General features: G+C 41.0%; 1 protein-coding gene across 1 annotated transcript in view; it reads right to left on the bottom strand.

Moving 5' to 3' along the window:
• SLC4A4 (solute carrier family 4 member 4) overlaps positions 1-19,740 on the bottom strand; it is a 457,437-nt gene extending 437,697 nt beyond the window's left edge. The window contains exon 1 of the mRNA XM_059385129.1: positions 19,638-19,740. The gene's annotated coding sequence lies outside the window, so the exon portion shown is untranslated. The remainder of the gene's footprint in view (positions 1-19,637) is intronic.
• Between the last annotated feature and the right edge of the window lie 618 nt (positions 19,741-20,358).

Below are 20,358 nucleotides of genomic sequence, written 5' to 3'. Positions count from 1 at the left end.
TTCTATTTTGCCTTATTAAGTCATTCTGCATATTGTCTAGATATAGTCCCTAAAGATTTACTGGTTATTGTACAAATGAAGTTAAAAAAAAATCATGTTACATTAGTTGTTATTACAGACATTATTATATTTGAGAGAGGAAAGTCTTTGCATAATGCATGCAGTTTTTGAAAATAGGTACAAAACAAGTATTAGGAGACAGATCCTGACAGACACATGCAGTGTTTCCCAAAGCCCAAACCTCTGTATTTTCTGTGCCTGTGAAAGAACTGAAATTTTCAGAATGCCCACTGAATTAAGAGAAAAGGAAGTCAGATGGTGAGAGTGCCATGATCCATTGTTGACTGCTTAGACATTTGGGACAAAACCAAGAGCCCAGTTTATCTCCAGGATTACTGCATTACTCTTTACAATATTTCCAGATGAAGAGCCTTCTGTGTGACTTTTCCTTGCGTTCGACACCCCTAGTTAGCACCATTTCCCTCTGTGTCTCTGGGCACAATCATTACAATCACTCGTCTTAGTAGAGTCATTTGAAATAACCCCACTCAGCATCATTTGAGACTCGGGAAGACAAAACCACTCGGAAGAGCTTCCAATCCTACCTTTAGCCTAAGCATGTTTCCCCGCGAAGAACAAACCTTGTCTGTTTTGACAGCATTTGTGGCTGTTTGGATGAATAATGCCTTCAGGGAGCAGCAACATAACACAGGATGGATGAAAATGAAGAATGAAATCCCTCAAGGACAAGTTTCCCTCTAAATCTGACGGCCCATAACTATCTCTATGTGCATATATGCACGTTGGTTTGCTAATAAACATTTTTCTTGAGAGGTGGGCTTACACTGAGTTGAGTAGACATGGTGGGGCGGGGGGCTCCGATAGGTTAAAGCATTTAAAGCATACTTATTGAAAGACCATTTTAGATTATATGTAGTGTCCTGGAATTATTGAAGTTACTTTATAGAATACATTTCAACACAGTATTTACATCTCCTTATTGATAATGCTTTTAGAAGATGTTAAGATAAGGGCACTTGGGTCACTCATTCAGTTAAGCGCCTGACTCTTGATTTTGGCTCAGGGTTGTGAGACAGAGGACTGCATTGTCCTCCAAGCTGGGCATGGAGCCTGTTCAAGGTTCTGTCTTTCCCTCTCTCTCTCTGCCCCCCAACACTGCGTGGATGCCCCCGCCCCCCCCCAAAAAAGTTAAGATATTGAACAATTCCCTTGAAATAATACGGAATTCTCAACACATCCAAAAGTCTATCTTGCCTTTGAAGCATGAGTTGGGGGATCTTCTGTGTAAGTTTAAGGTTATAAGAGCTTTTCGATTGCTCCCTCCACCTCCCTCCCTGAACACACACAGAGACAGCTCTGGCCAAGAGCCAGAGTAATTATCTATAGGCCCCACGAACAAAATAAAGGTTCTCTGCATTCAAGTAATCTAATAACCATACTGAAGGTGAACAGAATACTTATCCTGTACTAAGCACTCACTACAAGCCTTATGTGAATCATTTCATTTAATACCCAAAACAACTCTATAAGCTACCCATGATTTGAGGTTTAGAGAGTTTTTAGAGTTCAATAGAATTGCTAAAACCATACACACTCCCACCATTCCAGTTACAGCGTCTGCACCAATCTTATATAAACCTTTAAATCTTCTTTCTTTATTTTTTTTTTGTAAAAGATTTTATTTACTTCCTTGAGAGAGGAAGAGAGAGAGAGAGAGCGTGCACAAGCAAGGGGAGTAGCAGAAGGAGAGGAAGACGCAGGCTCCCCACTGAGCAAGGACCCTGACGTGGGCCTGATCCCAGGACTCTGAGATCATGACCTGAGCCAAAGGCAGATACTTAACACACTGAGCCACCCAGGCGCCCAATATTTTTTTTAAGTAATCTCTATGCCCAATGTGGGGCTCAAACTCACAATCCCAAGAATCAAGAGTCGCATGCTTTACTGACAGGGCCAAGCTCCCCCTGGAGCATCTTCAAAATCATCATTTCAGAGCCTGTAACTGGATTCCTTTCTTGTCCATAAATTGCCAAGTCTTTGAATTCAGGCATCAATTTACCTCCAACACTGGAGCCAAATAAGGGAAGAAGGCTTCTAGAACTAAGCCAATAATTAGAATCAGAAGTAAGAGTGAAATGTTTTTGAGGTATTAAGACAAAAGTTGGAAGAATGGGAAAGAAGGGAGCTTTTTCTTCCAAGTAGCCATATGGCCTATCACCGGAGAGATGTATATGACCAAATGCGGTATACTCTCAGAGATAATCACCATAACAGTTAAAACAAATGAATTACATCTAATGTAGCAACATGGAAAAAAATCTGAAAAATCTAGTTTGACTGAAATCAAGTTGGATTATGTTATTTACTGAATAATAGCACACATTTAATTGTTAAGCCCATAAAATAATATTATGTATTGATATGGATACAAACCTATAAACAAAATGCATAAAACACTGATGGGAAGGGAAAAAAATCTACTTCAGGAATGCTGACTTCTGGGAGAATTAGGGGCTGAGGAGAAGTAACCACAGGACCTTGACTATGTCTATAACATTGTATTTGTTTTAAAATATCTGAAGCAAAGAGAGTAAAATGTTCACATTCCTTTAATGTAGGAGGCGGCTCCATGGTATTTGTTGTGTTTGTTTCTATAGATGATTGAATGTTTGAAATAGTCGGTTACTTCAGGATAATTTTCTGAATATTTGAAATAGTTTGTCATTTCTTAAAAAAAGGGGAAGATGAGAAGATATAGTGTCTTGTTGGCGGTGGGGGGACTATGTGTAAATAAAATATGTCAAACGTGAACTATAGCTGGTTGCAAATGCAGAGCCTTGGCCGGGCTGGAGCCAAGACTCAGATACACCCAAGTCAGGGACAGGAGGAGGAGGATACCCGCCACCCTTCAACCTTCTCACAGACACGAGCTACTGGCATAAACTGGATTACCTGAGACATGGGATCCTCTTGGGAAAATGATTACATCAAACCCACAATTAGGTTTTACACGTGTACAATGATGTCTGATTAACTGGGGAACCTCAAATAAAGTAAGATATAATGAGAGACAACAGAAAATTGACCAAAGGGAGCAAGGTGTCCGCTGCAGTAAATTCAGCAGAAGGACCTAAGGGTTGGAGGGCAGTGGCTTTACCAGTGACAGCAGAACCCAGGGGGACCCAGCGTGCCAGCAGCGTGGTAGAGGCCTGCACATATGAATTAACAGCTGACTCACAGCTTGGGAGCTTTGGGGCACAAGAACTTCCCACCATTCCCAAAACTGATGGAAGAAACATTTTTATTTTTCGTTTTCAAGAACTGAATTGGCCAAGAGAATAGCAAGGATCCCAAACGAGAAGGTGCTGGTGGAGCAAAGTCCCAGCTTACCAGGCTCAAAGGCAGCTGCAACATCAGAGTTCCAACTAGATTAGCTCCAGGTGGAAGTTCTGGCTGTGGCAGAAGCGAAGCAGTTCAGCTCAGAAGAAAGCACCGTGTATCTAACTCATTGTGCCTTGAGGCCCACCAAGCCCGTTCTAGAGCCCCGCATCTTCACTGTAAGGTACACCAAGGAAGCATTCTTGTCCTCAATTTGCAGAACTGCCATTGGCTGAGGTGCCTGAGGTAAGAGCCACACCAGGGCGGCGACGGCGACCTTGTGGCATGCTGGCACCAATGAGGCGGCCGCAGCAAGCCTTTCCCTGGGATCCGCAGCCAGACTGCAGTGGCCACGGCAGAGCTCCCGTTTTGGCAGCTCTGACAACCCAGCCAGGGAAGCCCCGGGCGTGAGCTCTAGCCTGGGCTCTGCACGAACGAATGAAAAGCATCTCGTGGGGGAATTTCCACAAGTGCACGGAGGAGGAGAATTCCACAGGGCCCTAATGGGTTGGCTGGGGGCAGAGAGAGAGAGAGACGTGATTGCTTTTGTGCTCCCAGGGTGGGGAGTGCTGAGATGTTCAAGTCACCGTAACTGACGGCTGTCGGAGACAGCAGCGTTATAAAAGACTGTGCTTCAGAGCGGAGGCAACCCGTAATAAAATAAAACACAAGTTTGAATTAGATTATTCTGCCCGGGGTTTTTGCATCCCTCTAGGATATGGAATCTTCTGAGAGGATTTTTCGGTTAGGCAAGGGAATGGGATGGGGGAGGAGAGGGAGGGAGAAACTGCAAATGATCTAAGATAGCCACTCTAGAACATGTCCTGGGAGCATCTTTTCAATTACACGCAGCAAGAAACAGGTAACATTGGAGCCTGTTTCAAAGGGAACTTTGTGTAAAAGCCAGCATTTCTTCTGAAGCCTGAGGTAAAAATTGAGAGGTGAGCATCCCCGCAGCAGGGAGAGCCCAGGGCGTTAGATCAGGTGAGGGGACGAGGAGCAGAGCAGTAGCCGTGACCACAGAGACAGCCTCCGACCTGCAGACACCTCCCGACTCTTAAAAGCCCATAGCACGAGCCAGGCACAGTGTATAAAACATTTGAATATATAAAGGAAGAAATAATACAATAAGACAGGGGTAGTGGAAAAACCTGGGACAATCCTGATGTGATGTTAAGAATTGTCCAGGGGCACCTGGTTGGCTCCGTGGGTTAAAGCCTCTGCCTTTGGCTCAGGTCATGATCTCAGGGTCCTGAGATGGAGCCCCGCATCGGGCTCTCTGCTCCGCAGGGAGCCTGCTTCTCCGTCTCTCTCTGCCTGCCTCTCTGCCTCCTTGTGATCTCTCTCTCTCTCTCTCTCTCTCTCTCTGCCAAATAAATAAATAAATAAATCCTTAAAAAAAAAAGAATTGTCCAGCAACACATGTGGCCACTCTGAAAGGGAAGACGGTCATGGTCTTCCACGAGCCCGATGCTGAGACGCGTGATCGCTAGCTGGTTTGCTGAGAGTGTAAGGACGCCTACTTACCCAGCCCTCTGCCCATCTCAGGAGGCATGCTGTCCGCCCTGAGAGATGCCCCTCTGGCTAAGCGGTCCCATCTGTTGATGACTGCGTGAGCAGCAGAGAGAGAGCGCGCACTGACCCCAGCGGGCCCAGCCTCCCGAAAAGGGCATATGGGACACACGTGGGCTGTCTCCACCTTCCTGAGTCTTGCACAGGTATAAACACACAAGCGTCACAGCAAAGGATCACATGGGGACCAGGAGAGACGCAAGCATGCTGCTGTCCTGCTGTCAAGGTAACAACTACCTTCGATTCCTGGCAACAGGATCCTTCCGGACCTGCTGTCAGAGAAACTAAGGGATTAGCCAGACTTCTCCCACTGGGAAGGTCACTGCCATCCAGAGAGCCAATCAATATATTAATCCCCCCCAGAGAGGGCTGGTGTTGGCATCACCTCAGAAGGAGAGCGGATCATCAGCATTTATATGTTGTGGGGGACGCAGCCCCACAGTCCTCACGCTCCACACCTTCCTACCGGCTCGAGTGAAGACTTAGAGAGTGTCCACAGAGGTGTCTCTCTCCCGTAATGCCATGTGACGGCTTATAGGCAGCTTCAGCCCTGTGGGATATGATCCACATGCAAATCACATAATCCTTTTGGTGAAATCTTAATCCTATCGTTTTAGGACTTGAAGGTTCAGTGAGACTTGGAGATCATTCTGACTACAGATTTTTTAATGAAACAGCATACCTGAAAGTCAAAACATAAAAAGACATATCCCTTCCCTTCATTAATAGGTCTCCTAACACGTAGCAGGTGTCTCGTGTTTCCCCTGCCTCAACCAATGAGGCGGCTTGCGATAGGAATGTCTACACATTTTAACACCCCAAATGCCCCCTCACCTCCCCAGGAGCTATCTCATAAGCAATGATGATCACGATTCTCTCAGCTTCCAAACAACAAACACTGTTTTCCTGCTTTCCTGGTTGCCTATGATGACGGCCAAGCCCTCTGAGACTCTCACCCTTGCTGTAGAAATACCCTGAAGCCGTTGAAAAATACACATTGCGTCACAGTTCCGCCAAAGTAGGGAATAACTCTTCATGATTTCAGTGTTCAAGTGTTATACAAGCCCAAAGCAGCAATGCTTTTGATTTTCCAATGTTCCAGAGGTTTTCATGAAAATACCCCTTTGAGGTTTCATTTTCAGGCTCTCCCTAGCTCTCAGACAGAGCACGAGCTGAATGAAGAACGCCTCGATGTGCCCCGACATCACCCCTTCCCACCAACTCCAGGCTGCCTGGAGCTCTTACTCCTTTAAGAGGAGTCACGGCTACACAGGCTGCCCGATGGCCATGCAGGTAGCCTCCTAGAGGCCTTGTGAATTCAGGGGATCCCTAGACGAAGACCTCCCAGAATGGCCAAAGCTACGATAAAGAAAGTTAAGGAGCAAGGTGAAATCTCCCTAATTTATTCATAACCCTGGGCATCATTCCATCAAGAAAAGTGACTCTTCCTTACCAGGGAGGACAAAACTGTCATTAAAGAGGGAGAAGGCGTTCCATCAGGCCTGAGCGAAGATCCTACGTGTGTCCATATTCATACACCAGAGAGCGCGCTGAGGAAAACCAGAGTCAGAAAGCTCTTCGCCTGAAACATTCTTCCCTTCGGTGACCTGTCTACCAAGAATCAAGGTTTTTTTTATTGTCAGACACACAGAATCAACGAGACGTCTGACATTCACCACTCCTAACCAGTTTCGCCAACCGTGACTATCAAGGGATGTTCAGTTTGGAGATTCTGGCAAACGTTACAGATGCCGTCTCCACCCCAGAAAAATGAACGCAAACACTTCCATACAAAATGTTGCGTGCAGTTGGAACAGAGAAGGTTCACGAAGCTCCTTAAAATCCAGGTTAAGCAGCCCTGAGCCAGGTGGTTTCTGAGATTTCTTCCAACTCCACAGTGAGTTCATGGACACTCTGGGGAAACCTGACAAATTCAACACTCGAGTTTTTATTTACCTGCTCCTAAAAATGCACAAGAAAAAAGACAACGATGGAAAAATAACAGAAGACAGAGGGAAACAAAATAACTGGCGGTAGAAAGCTCCTGTGCAAGTGAACCCGATCTGGCTGAGCAGAGATTGGAGTAGCTGCGGAAACCCGTTCAGCTCACCGCCCAGAACATTCCAAAACTGGAGGCCCTGCTGCCTGTGAAGGTAAACCTGAAAAGTGAAGTCAGTGAAGTTCTGTCTTTCACACAGCCTCTTCCAAAGCCCAGGAACTAACTGCATCCTTTTTCTAAAAGGAGAGACCCTACCTGGTACACGTGTGTGCCCCACTAATCTTGCATTTGTCCTGCAGTATGGCTGAAACAGAAAGATTAACTGAGTCTTTACTAGGAAGAGCCCAAGATGCCCTTCCTCAACCCATGTCTTTAGGGCCCTCCTTGACCGAAGACGTGGTTACTAACTTGAGATGTTACAACTGCTGTGTCTCAGCTGTGCACGGGAATGAGGGATTAAATGAAAATCCACATGCCGAACTATGAAAGGCAGGACTCCTTCCTCCATTCAGTTTCCAGAACGCTGACAGCACGTGGTCTCAGCGGGAGGTTGGAAATTCTTCTCTGAGGGAACGACAGCGGTTGGCATTTCTGAGCTCCCCGACAGAACAGTTGGGTCCCTGTCCGGTAAGAGCAGTGAGAAGTCTGCAGAGCTTCTCGTCATGTTCTCTGTAACTCTCTTCTAAATACGCATCAACAACCAAGAATCACCGAACATTTAAGGACCGTCTCCACTATGAAAGTCAGGCCAAAACATAAAATGTGGGGGTGGCCCCTGGGTGGCAGAGTCAGCTGAGAACCCAACTCTTGGTTTTGGCTCAGGTCATGATCTCAGGGTCGTGGGATACGCAGAGTCAGCTTGAGACTCTCTCCCTCTCCCCTGGTTCCTCCCAGCCTGTGCTTTCTCTCTCTTCCCCTAAAATAAATAAATCTTAAAAAAAAAAAAAAAATACAAACGGGGGGGAAAAAACAAGTTCTGTGGAAATAGTTAATACAAAGTATAGAATAAAAAGACTTTTGAACTGTAAGTAAGCTCAGAGAGGTGAGAAATGTTATTATATACAAATTATCTGAGATTTTAAAATTATCTTTGTTTTCTCCTATGATCGTTTATTTTGTTTCTTGAATTCCGTATTAAGTGAAATCATACCGTATTCGTCTTTCTCTGACTTATTTCTTTTTTTAAAAGAGATTTTATTTATTTATTTATTTATTTATTTATTTATTTGAGAGAGAGAGAGTGTGCACAAGCTAGGACAATGCACAGGGAGAGGGAGAAGCAGGCTCCCACTGGGCAGGGGACCCAACACAGGGTTTAATCTCAGGACCTGAGCCAAAGGTCGCTGTTTTCGTGGACTGAGCCGCCCAGGTGCCCCTCTGATTGACTTATTTCACTTAATATAATCCTCTCTAGCTCCATCCACATCATTGTAAATGGCGAGATCTCATTCTTTTTATTGCTGAGTAATATTCCATCATACATACATATATATATGTGTGTGTGTGCGCTTGTGAGTGTGTGTTTATACACACACTATTTCTTCTTCATCCATTAATCAGTCAAGGACATTTGGGCTCTTTCCATAATTTGGCTATTGTAGTTAACGATGCTATAAACTTCAGGGTGCATGTATCTCTTTGGATTAGTATTTTTGTACTCTTTGGGTAAACACCTGGTAGTACAATTGCCCTATTGTAGGGTAGTTCTATTTTTAACTTTCTGAGGATCCTCCATATTGTCTTTCACACTCACTGCTATCTTTTCTACACAGAATATGTCCTTTTTGGGGCACCTGGGTGGCTCAGTGGGTTAGAGCCTCTGCCTTCGGCTCAGGTCATGATCCCAGAGTCCTGGGATCAAGCCCTGAATCAGGCTCTCTGCTCAGCGGAGAGCCTGCTTCCCCCCCAACCCACCCCTGCCTGCCTCTCTGCCTACTTGTGATTTCTGTCAAATAAATAAATTAAATCTTAAAAAAAAAAAAGAATACATCCTTTTTTCCTTAAGTTCCTGTAGTTTCTTATAGAATCTTATTTTCCTTATCAAGATTTTCCAAATAATGGGATGAAAAGAAGACCTATTCTATCTGAACATGGATTTTCCTGGGACACATACTTGGTTAACATAAATATATTTGTACTGATTCTTCTAAATAATGCATATTTAGTCATTAGATATATTTGCAGGGTAGTAATTCTTTTGTCTGCTATTGTAGAGAAAACTCTTAATTATCTATTTTTGTTGCAAGAAACCAAGGACGTGCAGTAGTAGAAAGAATAAGAGGGGCACGATCCACGGCAAACCTTGCTTTCAAATTCTTAGGCATCGCTAAGCTGAGCAGATAACAACAAAGCTGTCGGCTATAAAGCCCATTTTTTTCTTATATATATTTTCCTCCTATGTGGCCGATAGCCAAACTTTCTGAACCAAAACATTGATCCTCTTGAACTCAGGGAAAGTATAAAAACAAACACAAGCAAAATAGTCCCAGCAAGTAGGGTGTCCATTGGGGTGGAAAATGAAGAGTTGAGTGTATTTCTTATTTTGGTCCTTATCTTTGTCTACCTAACAGGAGAGTGTGATGAGTAGAAAAAGATAGAAACCAGCATTAAAAGTATGTACTTTGAAAAGTCCAGGACCAAATTTCATTAATCAACTTCATATAAAACCTTCACACATACCCCAAATTACCTTTACTTTGTTTAAGTTTAATTAATAAGATACTCTATAAAAATAAATGACTAATGCTGAATGACAAATACACTTCCACGTGCCCCAGAAGAATTCAGTATATCACAGGGGGACACCTACACGCTGAAGGACCAAGGACTAAAGCTGATTCTTTTATTCATTCGGCCAATATTTATCAAGCATCTGCTTCGTTTTCCAGATACCGTTGTGAGCACCGAGAACACAGCAAAACAAGTCCGTGCTCTCGTGGAGCTTACGTTCTAGTGGAAGAGAGAGATACACATAAATAGGTAATTTGGCCGTTGGGTTAGAGATAAGAAGCAAACATAAAGCAAGTCAAAGGGAACAGTGAGAAACAAACAAGGGGAAGAGAATCCTACTAGAAGGGTCAGTCAGATGGCGCCAGTTTTGAGATGGTATTTGAGCAGAGACCCGAGGACTTGCTGGAGGGTGCCGCGGAGAGATGTGAGGGGAAATCATCCCCAGCAAGGCCAACTAGCAAGGGCCAAGTCTCTGCGACAAGCACCTGCTTGACATGGTCAAGAAATAGCCGGGGCTAGTCTGCTGCGAATGAGCAAGGGAGAGAGGCCATAAGACGGGAAGGTGGAGGTCATGGAGTGGTGAGGTCTTGTCTCTTGCCTCCGACTGAAATGAGAGACAGAAGACCGGATTACCCTTCCTGAACGCCCCTGAAGAGGTCAGCCCCTCGCTTCTAGCTGGGATGCAGCGCAAGGCAGGAAAGGACTGACTACATGACACGAATCCCAGTGCCAAGGAGGGAAGAGACGAGACCTGATGAGCATCCGCCTGCTTGGAAGTCTGCTCCAAGATCATAACATGGGGCTCTTGCAATTTTTTATCTGAAAACACTGCTAATAGCAGGGTGAGGTTCGTGATTTCCTTCAGTCTAAATGCAGTAACCTCCTATTTTCCCATCAGGTGAAACAGAAATGCTAGTCTAAATTCAGCCTAATCATGGTGCTAATAATAGCACAAACGTGAAGAGCATCTCCGAGCTAGAGATCCCCAAATTCTGCTTCTGAATCGAGCTTTGTTACATGCCCTTCAGGTTCAGGTTGATCCTCGTCCTGCGGAGAGCAAACTTGAAGGCACAGACACGACACCAGAGCTGGAACTTAGAGCAAACAACTACCGAGCACCGACCAGGCAAATGTGCTGCTCGCAGTAACCTCAGCTTTCCAGTTGCTGTATTTTTAGCAGACACTTCTGAGAAGCTCATTTTTCCACATTGAAGCTACTGAACAATTTTCCAACAGAACTTGCACAAAATTTCATCAGCTAATTTGTTTACATCTCACAGATTTATCCCCTTCTTTCCTCCCCCCCCTCCCTCTCTTCCTTCCCTTTCTCTTACAATCTTTTTTTTAATTTTAGATTTTATTTATTTATTTGAAAGAGAGAAAGATCACAAGTCGGCAGAGGCAGGCAGAGAGAGAAGGGGGAAGCAGGGACTCGATCCCAGGACTCTGGGATCATGACCTGAGCCGAAGGCAGAGGCTTTAACCCACTGAGCCACCCAGGCGCCCCAACCCTTCATTTCTCTTATTAATCATAGTTACATCTTGGACCTAAATGGTCTCCTTTACGTATGAAGTCTCTCACTACTTTAGCGAAAGAAAGACCTTTTACTGTGTTTAATTTTAATGGCAAGTTGGGTACAAAAGTACATCTGTTTGGAGCCGTCTTAAGATTGCATTGCAGCTCAAGTCCTCCTGGTGAATTCTCTTTCTAGTGAGATGCTTTCGTGGTCATTGCTGCAAAAGAGAGGAAGAATATTTTTTCCTTCCGGATGGATGTCAGTCAAGGAGCTACATGGGAACTCCTGCCGCTTCAAGTCACAGCCTAGCACACCTGGTCCTATTCGTCCCAGACTTGCTGGGATATGAAGACTCCATTTACTGTTTGTTCATCACTACGGGGAAAAAGACAATGTAAGGGAAATTTAAAATGTGATGATGTCACCAAGCACTTTTAAATCCCTCCACTTCTTCAGGTACTTAGTTCCTATTCTACACTGAAATCTAATCCGAGGCAAGCAAATCTCTCTTCTTGCACCCTTCCTGGATTTTCTTAGGAAGCTTCATCTATGAGGTATTTGCTGAGCAATACTGTGTGCCAGGTCGTTTTCTAGGTGCTGGACATACAGCAGCAAACAGAAAAAGGTAAAAAGCCCTGTGATTGCTTCCAGTGGAGAGAAACACACTTTATAAAATTTAAATAAGTGAAATACATAGCTTGGAAAATTGTGATAAATGCTACGGAGAAACGGAAGCCAGGAAGGAGAGTAAGAGGGCCTGGGGGTTACGGAATGAGCCGTTTTACATAGGTGGTCACGGAAGGTTTCACGGAAAAGATTCAAACCCGTGAAGAATCCTTTCAGGAAGCATTTTGACTTCATGTCATTTCTTCTCTAAAGACATATTCTCCTTGGTGAGTTTAAGGAAATATATTTAAAGCCTTGCAGATTTCACCTTACATAAATTCAAATATGTTAGCTTAAAGATGATCACTCTCACCCTTATTATCTAACATTGTTTTGGAGGAGACAGTAGCCGGTGAAATCCACCAATAGAAACTAGATTTCAAAATAGCAAATGAGGAGGTAAACATCACAATTTGTAGATTCATAGACTTAGTATATCAACTGTTTCAACATAAAGGCATGGGGTTGGGGAACCAATTACAACTAAAAGAATTCAGCAATGTGACCAGTTACAAATGTACCCACGTCGTCTTCCTATCTATTTTTTTTAAGATTTTATTTATTTATTTGTCAGAGAGAGAGAGCGAGCACAGGCAGACAGAGTGGAAGGCAGAGTCAGAGGGAGAAGCAGGCTCCCTGCCGAGCAAGGAGCCCAATGTGGGACTCGATCCCAGGACGCTGGGATCATGACCTGAGCCGAAGGCAGCTGCTTAACCCACTGAGCCACCCAGGCGTCCCTTCCTATCTATTAATACAAACAACAACCAGTTTAAAAATGTAAAGGAAGATAAATCCCATTTATATTAAAGCAAAAGATGGCAAAATACTTGGGAATATATTTGACAAAAAATGAGAACTATGAAGGAAATTTTGAAACACCACCAAGGAGTACAAACAACGACCTTTAACACATGAAAATGAATAGTAAGCTCATGATTAGGAAGATTGAACATCATGAAGATAGCAATTCTCCCAAACTTAAAAATATATAGATTTAATACAATCCCAATGAAAATACCATCAGAATTTTTGTTGGAAAAATAGCTAAGTGCGTTTAAAGTACACGTGGATAAAGGAAAAAGCCACAAGGCTTTAGATCTATTTTTATGTTTAAAAATATAAAATTAATAATAAAAGGGGAACAAGTCTACTATATTCATTTTTATTTTGAAACTTCAATTAAAATAGCATGATGCCACTGAATGACAAATGAATTAAACAGAATAAAAGGTCTAGAAACAGACATAAATATAATAGAGGATTTAGTATAAAGGTAACATGCACATCACTGGGAGAAAAGATTACCAAGTAAATGGTTTAGGAACAACTAGGTTAGTCATCTATTTCAAAAATGTATGTCGTATCTTTTATATGAAAATAAACTTTTGGTACATTAAAGTTTTAATCTTTAAAAAAGCTCTAGAAACAAGAAAGACTTTTTTAATAGAGTAGGTAGAGTCCTACTAGATATAACACAAAACTGGGAAATCATTAAAAAAACAATAAATTCAAATACATAAAAGTTTTAAATTTCTGCAAGACAAAAATGCTATAAGCAAAATTAAAAAGCACACACATGCAACAGATTTTCAACATGGATAAAAAGTAACATGTGTTGCTGGTGGGAGTATAAAATGGTACCAGCTCTATTGAGAGCAATTTGGTACTATTAAATTTTAAGTGTATATGTATCTTTGACTCAGAAATCCTTCTAGGATTTTATCCCATATATTTGATACATGTGAGAAAAGACATGTCCAAAGGTATTTATGCAGCATTACTTAAAATATCAAAATATTGGAACAAATGGGATATATCCATATAATGCAGTCTTATGCAAACTTTGAAGAGTAAGACAAATCTATATGTACTGATAAGGAAGGATCTCCATTCTCTGCAGAAGCAGAGACCCCAAAACCAATAGATTAGGTATGAGACAATAGATGTATGCATGAGACAATAGATGTATGCTCCTGAAGAGATACAAAGAGAGGGCAAGCAGAGATGGAAAACGGACCTGGATGTGGTCCAGGACTGGAGGCCCTTTCAAAGGATGAGTGGGAACTTTTTAGGTCCAGGAACATAAAGAAAAGGACTCAGTGATAAGTTATTCTTAGTGTGCACCCCCCAATTTGTCTATAAATAGTAACTATCTTACCAACCTGGATAGTCTTAAAATGTCCCTTGAAGAAGAAGTGGAACTCAATGTGGTGACCTTGGACATCCTACATAGAGATGAATAACTAAGGGAAAATTCTGTCTGACCAATGTGGAATTGAGGGGAAAAAGTTGGAAATTTCCATTTTTAAAAAGTAATGGATAACCACAACTATTATATATGTCATCCCAAGGAATTTGAACTTACTTCCAATTCCCAAACTTTGTATCAATCATTCTTATTCATGGTGTCTTCCATGAAGAGCACTGTTAAAAACAGCAGTCCTGACAAAACTCATTTATGGTGATGGAAATCAGAATAGCCACTATCTTTAGGAGTAGGTAGGTCAGGGAGTAGTAGGTCAGGGAGGGCTCATCTGGGAACCTTCCGAAGTACTGAAAATATTCTCTATTTTGATGATTGGTGGTTATTTGCATGTATACATACTTTAAAATGTTTGTTTAAAACTTACAGGCTTGGGGCGCCTGGGGGGCTCAGTGGGTTAAAGCCACTGCCTTCGGCTCAGGTCATGATCCCAAGGTTCTGGGATCGAGCCCCGCATCGGGCTCTCTGCTCAGCAGGGAGCCTGCTTCCTCCTCTCTCTGCCTGTCTCCCTGCCTACTTGTGATCTCCATCTGTCAAATAAATAAAATAAAAATCCTTAAAAAACAAAAACTTACAGGCTTACCGTACATAAACTATACCCCAACCTTTTAAAAGTAGCCTGAAATCTCCTTCCATGAAACCACAAGCTACTTGGACATGGGTTCTCCACATTTCTCTCTCTCTCCCATAAAGAATAAAACTCATCATTCAGCAAAATTCCAATGCCAGGTAGTACAAATGCAAAGTCACAAGGAAAACAGAAACACAAATATATTTAGCTGACGGAGAGATCAAAAAAAAAGCAAATAGTGAACTGTGGCTTCATCAAACATTTACAGAACAGTACAGGGCAGAACAAAGTAGCTGATAATCAAGTTATATGTTAAGATTATATTTGCTTTAGGGCAATTTATTTTCAAATTTGTAATTGGTTTTAAAGCCTTCATTTAAATCTAATATTTTGTTAAGAGATTCTGACAAAATTTTGTTTAATTGTGGGTTTAGAAAACTATAATCTTTTAATGATTTTTTTTAAATGCTGTTTAAAAATTTTAATTTCCTTTCTGAGATTTTGAATTTGCAATTGCCCTGCTGCCCAGAGGCAGCTGCCAAACACTCGAGCAGGACTAAGAAAAGAAAGCTGAATTCTTTTTCACACTGAATTTTCTTCTTTTGCATATATGGAAGTTCTCTCCACTTTGGAAGGTGTTGCGATTTGCTTTAGTTCTGGGTCTCTGCTTGTTTCTGTCAAAAATACAATAATCCCCACTACCCTCTTCTCATTCCCCTCACTTCTCGACAGAAGTAACTTTTGGTGGAAGGGTAAAGAGCAAAGAAAAGTCATAGGCCAAGGATGGCCAAAGTCAATAACCTCCAGGGCAAACCCACTAAACTCCCTCCTACCAGAAGCCACAATCTGGGGGTGTGGGATAAGCAAAGTCGCTGCAAAACAAAGTGCTGTGAGACGGAGGGCTGCTGTCAGAAGGAGCTGCGTCAGATTCACCCAACGGCACCATAATGTCCGTTAGCAATAGTACCTTTCATAAGGGTCCCATGAATTCTGAGCTCATAGCAAGAGAAGGTCAGGAAATAATCAGATTTCAAAGAGAAGAAAGAACGTGGTAATATTAGTAACAATTATTTCCAACTTCCTTTTTCTCTTTTAGGAAAAAAAGAAATGACAAGGAAAACAGAATTTAGTGTAGCCCTGCTAAAATATACATCAACTTGAAGTTGTTTCTATTATTTATGAATCAAAAACTCAGGATCAGTTTTTGTATTTTCATCATCTAACCATTTCTGTAAAGATCTTACACCTTTGAATTATGGAAAGGGAACTGAACCTGGATCTAGAATATTTCATTTGAAAATCATGGCTTTGCATGTAACAGTTTATACAAATGTAAGCTATGAGAGAAGCAGCATTACCAAGTGGGAACAACAGAGGCTCAGAAGTAAAAAGATCCTGGTTCAAATCTGAGCAATATCACTTTGACCATGCTAAGTTCTCTGAACTCAAATGCCCCATCTGGGCTGTTGCAAGGATTAAACATTAACCTAAAGAGAGGCCTGATCACTTAACAGGCATCCAATAAATGATAGCTATTATTTTGAGGTTTTCTCCATTTCCTTTAGTCATTTTTCATTCATTTAGTCAATAAGTAGTCATTAATAGACACTGTGCTAGGGTTTAATTGTGAATAAGACATATAGAACTCCTATCTTCATGGAGTTGTCATCTAGTAGTGATGGGCACAAACTGAAAATTACAATATAATTTTCTATGTATTGTTAATAGGGAAAGTGTAGGGTACTAAGAGGACACAGAAGAGAGACACGTAATCCAGACTCAGGTTTGTACTATGGAGGCTCCTTGGAGAAAATGTAATTGAGCTAAAAACTGAAAGACGAATAGGAATTAGCAAATGGAGAAAAAGGAGTATGGGCAATTTTCTACGCAAAGACACATGCAAAGACCCAGGAGCAAGAGATACCACGCAAAGACACATGCAAAGACCCAGGAGCAAGAGATACCACTTTGGTCAAAAAATACCTCAAAATACCTACCAACATGTACTCTTTGTCCTGGGATTAGAACATAAACACTTCTATATAAATTTTTCTGTCCTTTCCTTGTCCACAGACATCACGTCTTTCAGCCTATCATCTGATAAACACCCATTGCAGACCACCGGAGAAAACTTGTTTTCATTTTCAGCCAAAATCCTACCACAACCGATCACATTATTAAGCATAAATTCCTGGTTATGTGGCTCAATAATTCACAACTTATATCCTTATTCCAAACTACTGATACTATAAACATATCAGATTGAATGGTGAGAAACACGTATCACTCTCCACGAGTTCAATAATCCAATTAGAAAAATAAAACATACAAAAGATTATGCAACAAAATACTATGTGATTAAATATTAATCATAATTGGACCATGAATGTAATAGATTCTGGTTGGGCAATAAATGTCGTAAAAATTTAGACAAGGATAGACCATGTCAAAAATCTTATAAATGCCACTGCAGTTTGGGAATACTTTCTTCACATCATTCAGTGAGGGCCATGGGCTTGTTATATGCAGATACTGATGAGTTCGTTTATTTAGACTTTATCTGAGGGTCTGCTATTATATGCACACAGCAGGTACAAAGGCAAAATGAAGGTCCTACCCATAGAGATCTTAAATTATTGTTGGCAGAGGAAGCAATAAACAAAACAAAAAATAAAGTGAACACTTTACATATATATCTTATATAGTCTTTGAAACAACTCCATGAAACAAGATTTACCATCCTCCTTTTACAAGAGACAGGGGATGTCGAATAATTTGTCTAAAATCAGACAGGCAGCAAGTAGCACAGCCAGAATTTTAACCTATGTCTATCAGACTATGAAGCTCATGTCCAATGTGAGCCATTCCATTCCACTGCTGGAACTTTCCGTTTCCCTGAACCACAGAGGTTGCTGGAGGCTTCTCTGGCACATGGCTGGTCCTCAAACGGTGTGCCCAGGAATTAGCCAAACGATTCTCATACTCTTTCTTCCCACCAGACTAGGTTGTGAACTATGTCTTACTCCTGCAGTGTTCTTCCTTCTATCTGCATTGCTTTACTTGTGGTTTTGGTTTCCACATCAAAATATATCCATGGGTTCCATTCTACGCAATCCTCTTCTCTGCTCTTAACATCTACAACTAATTCTCCATTCATTTGCCTCATTCGCCCAAAATAGCTGCTAAGTAGCACTGTACTCCCCTTCAAAGGCATGGCACTAATGGGCAAGGTAGCAACTGTGATGTTGGAAGGACTATTGTATTTGGATTTATACATATTAACAATAGCTCCACCATGACATAATTAAGTGCCTGGCCCTTTTCTACATTATCTCACTTCGTCTTTTCAATAATACTGTAAGTTATAATACAAATTTCCTGTTTTGCAGGTAAGGAATTGAGGTTCAGAGAGGCTAGTTACTTGCTGAAGGCCAGGGTATAGTCAATTCAGGTCTTCCTGTGTGCTTCCTCTACACCATCCTGCGTTCTCCCTAAAACTATAAAAACTATAAAAGTAAAACTCCCTAAAACTATAAAAGTCACAGAAATGTGCATTTGAAAGGACCCCCAGTATCTTTTACAAGATCCCTTCTGGTGCAAAGACATCATGTAGGCACCCTTTCTACAGAACACTTCCCAGTCATCCAGTCTCTTTAAATCCTGGCTTTGTCGCATACAAATTGGGACCTCTGTGAGCCCTGGAAAGGTTCCTCTATCTTATCTATAAAAGGCAACACTACTATTTATTTCGCAGTTATTGTGATGATTTAATGACAAAGTACTAAAGGTCCTTGGAAAACAATAAATCAATTTACAAATGCTCCCTGAACTTCCTTTACACATAAGTTAAAGCTGTAGAAAAATTTTATCTTTGAATTTAAGTCATTGTAAATTGATTCTTCTTTATATGCCACTGATTTCATAATGACAGATTTAAACAGAACAATATGTCCACAGCTTTTCCTACCAGGCAAAATTATTTTACATTACCGGTAAAACTGAGCCTGCAATACATGCTTTCCTCAAACTCTTTTGGAAATGGAGGAAAATAATCAACTTTGAAACTGCTATGAGAAAGTGAATTTCCTCTTAAATGTGAAGTTCTGTAAAATAATTAAAATAGCTTGCAATAGGACAAGCATTAAATTAATTTTGTTATAAGTTTTATTAAAAGTTGTACAGATATTAAAATGCTGATATAACTATAATAGAAAACATTTACTAAGCACTTTCTTGACCATTATTAACTCATTTAGTAAAATTATCCAGTTATAGGAAAATGATAATTTAACAATTAAAGAAAAGTTTAACAATTGAAGGAAAGTTCGTGCCAAAGCTATAAAATAATATAGGCAAGAGAAAAACTACATACATACGTAACCTGACTTTTAATAGAGCTTTTGGTAAATTATTAAACCCAACAACAGAAATGTTACAAAGCACTTCATAGAAACTATAGGTTAAATTTTGTTATCTATAAAACGCCGACATGTATACTCTTTAAAAATTCATCCGTGACTATAATATTACATCCCTTCATCCATGAAGATGGAAAATAAGGTATCTCCATTTACCTGCTATTTATTTAGCTTTCAAATTATCTTAGTGTCTGTCATTTCCAGGATTGTTTCTGTGTTTCTTTTCTTGGCATTCATATTGTTTCCCTTTCTTTTCCAAGGATTTTATTCTAAAAAGCCATAAAAAATGTGTGAGCAAATATATACTTGGTGTGCATGCATGCTCACTATATGCATCTTTTTCTAAATTAATATTTCTTTTGATAATGAATATAAATCCAATCAGGACAGAAGGTTCATCCCTTCCTCACCCCCCACTAAGGCAAAAAGGTGGAAATACATCGTGTCTTTTGTATTGCATAAGCCCATCTCACTAAATGAAAACACTTAGTGTTTTACTTACAGCCAATGTCCTTCAAATTGCTTGTGGTGATATGTGTTTTCAGCAATGACGTCTGGAAAATCAAAGAAATCCAGTTTTCCACCTTCTAAGCTTCTTATATCTCTGAATGATGCAGGCTCAAGAGTTGCCAAATGAGATGGGCAAAGGCAGCCAAATAGGGCTTCCTAGCCAATCTAAAAATAGCAGGTGGTGGTGGGCAGATATACCATTTCTCTCTTGCTCTTTTTGTTTTTTTCCCTAGGAGCTAGGTACCATAAACATGGCTTATTCAATAACAAACAGTACAAAAAGAATTATATTCTCTCTTGTCCTAAGATCTAAACATGTGGTCAGTTAGGAAAATTTGTACATTTTGTTAAAAAAGACGTGAAAGTCGGGGCAAAGCTATATTCTGTATTTCTTACAGGAAGGTTTCCATATCCAATTTCCATTTGTTCAGAAAGGAAATCTGACCATAACTTCTGGGATCAAGAATTGCCTTAGCCTCTTTTCTTTCTTGGAACATCTTGAATAATAACTATTAACATTTGTATGTTTTGTAATTTAAGAAGTCTTTCCACTGATTTTGCTATTGGCTTCTTACAAGCTTGTGCCTTGGAAAGGTTCTAGTATTACAATTTGAAAAATGAGAAAACTGAGGCTCACAGAAGTTGTAGCTTGCCCAGAGCTATCCAGACAGATCTGTCTTTGCATTCTTCTTTTGTCACACACGCTGACACAC

The sequence above is a fragment of the Mustela nigripes genome, chromosome 1 (genome assembly GCF_022355385.1).
Source record: "Mustela nigripes isolate SB6536 chromosome 1, MUSNIG.SB6536, whole genome shotgun sequence".
In the NCBI taxonomy this organism is placed as follows: Eukaryota; Metazoa; Chordata; class Mammalia; order Carnivora; family Mustelidae; genus Mustela; species Mustela nigripes.
Note: the sequence above shows the minus strand (reverse complement) of the source record. Positions and strands in the feature narration are given on the sequence as shown.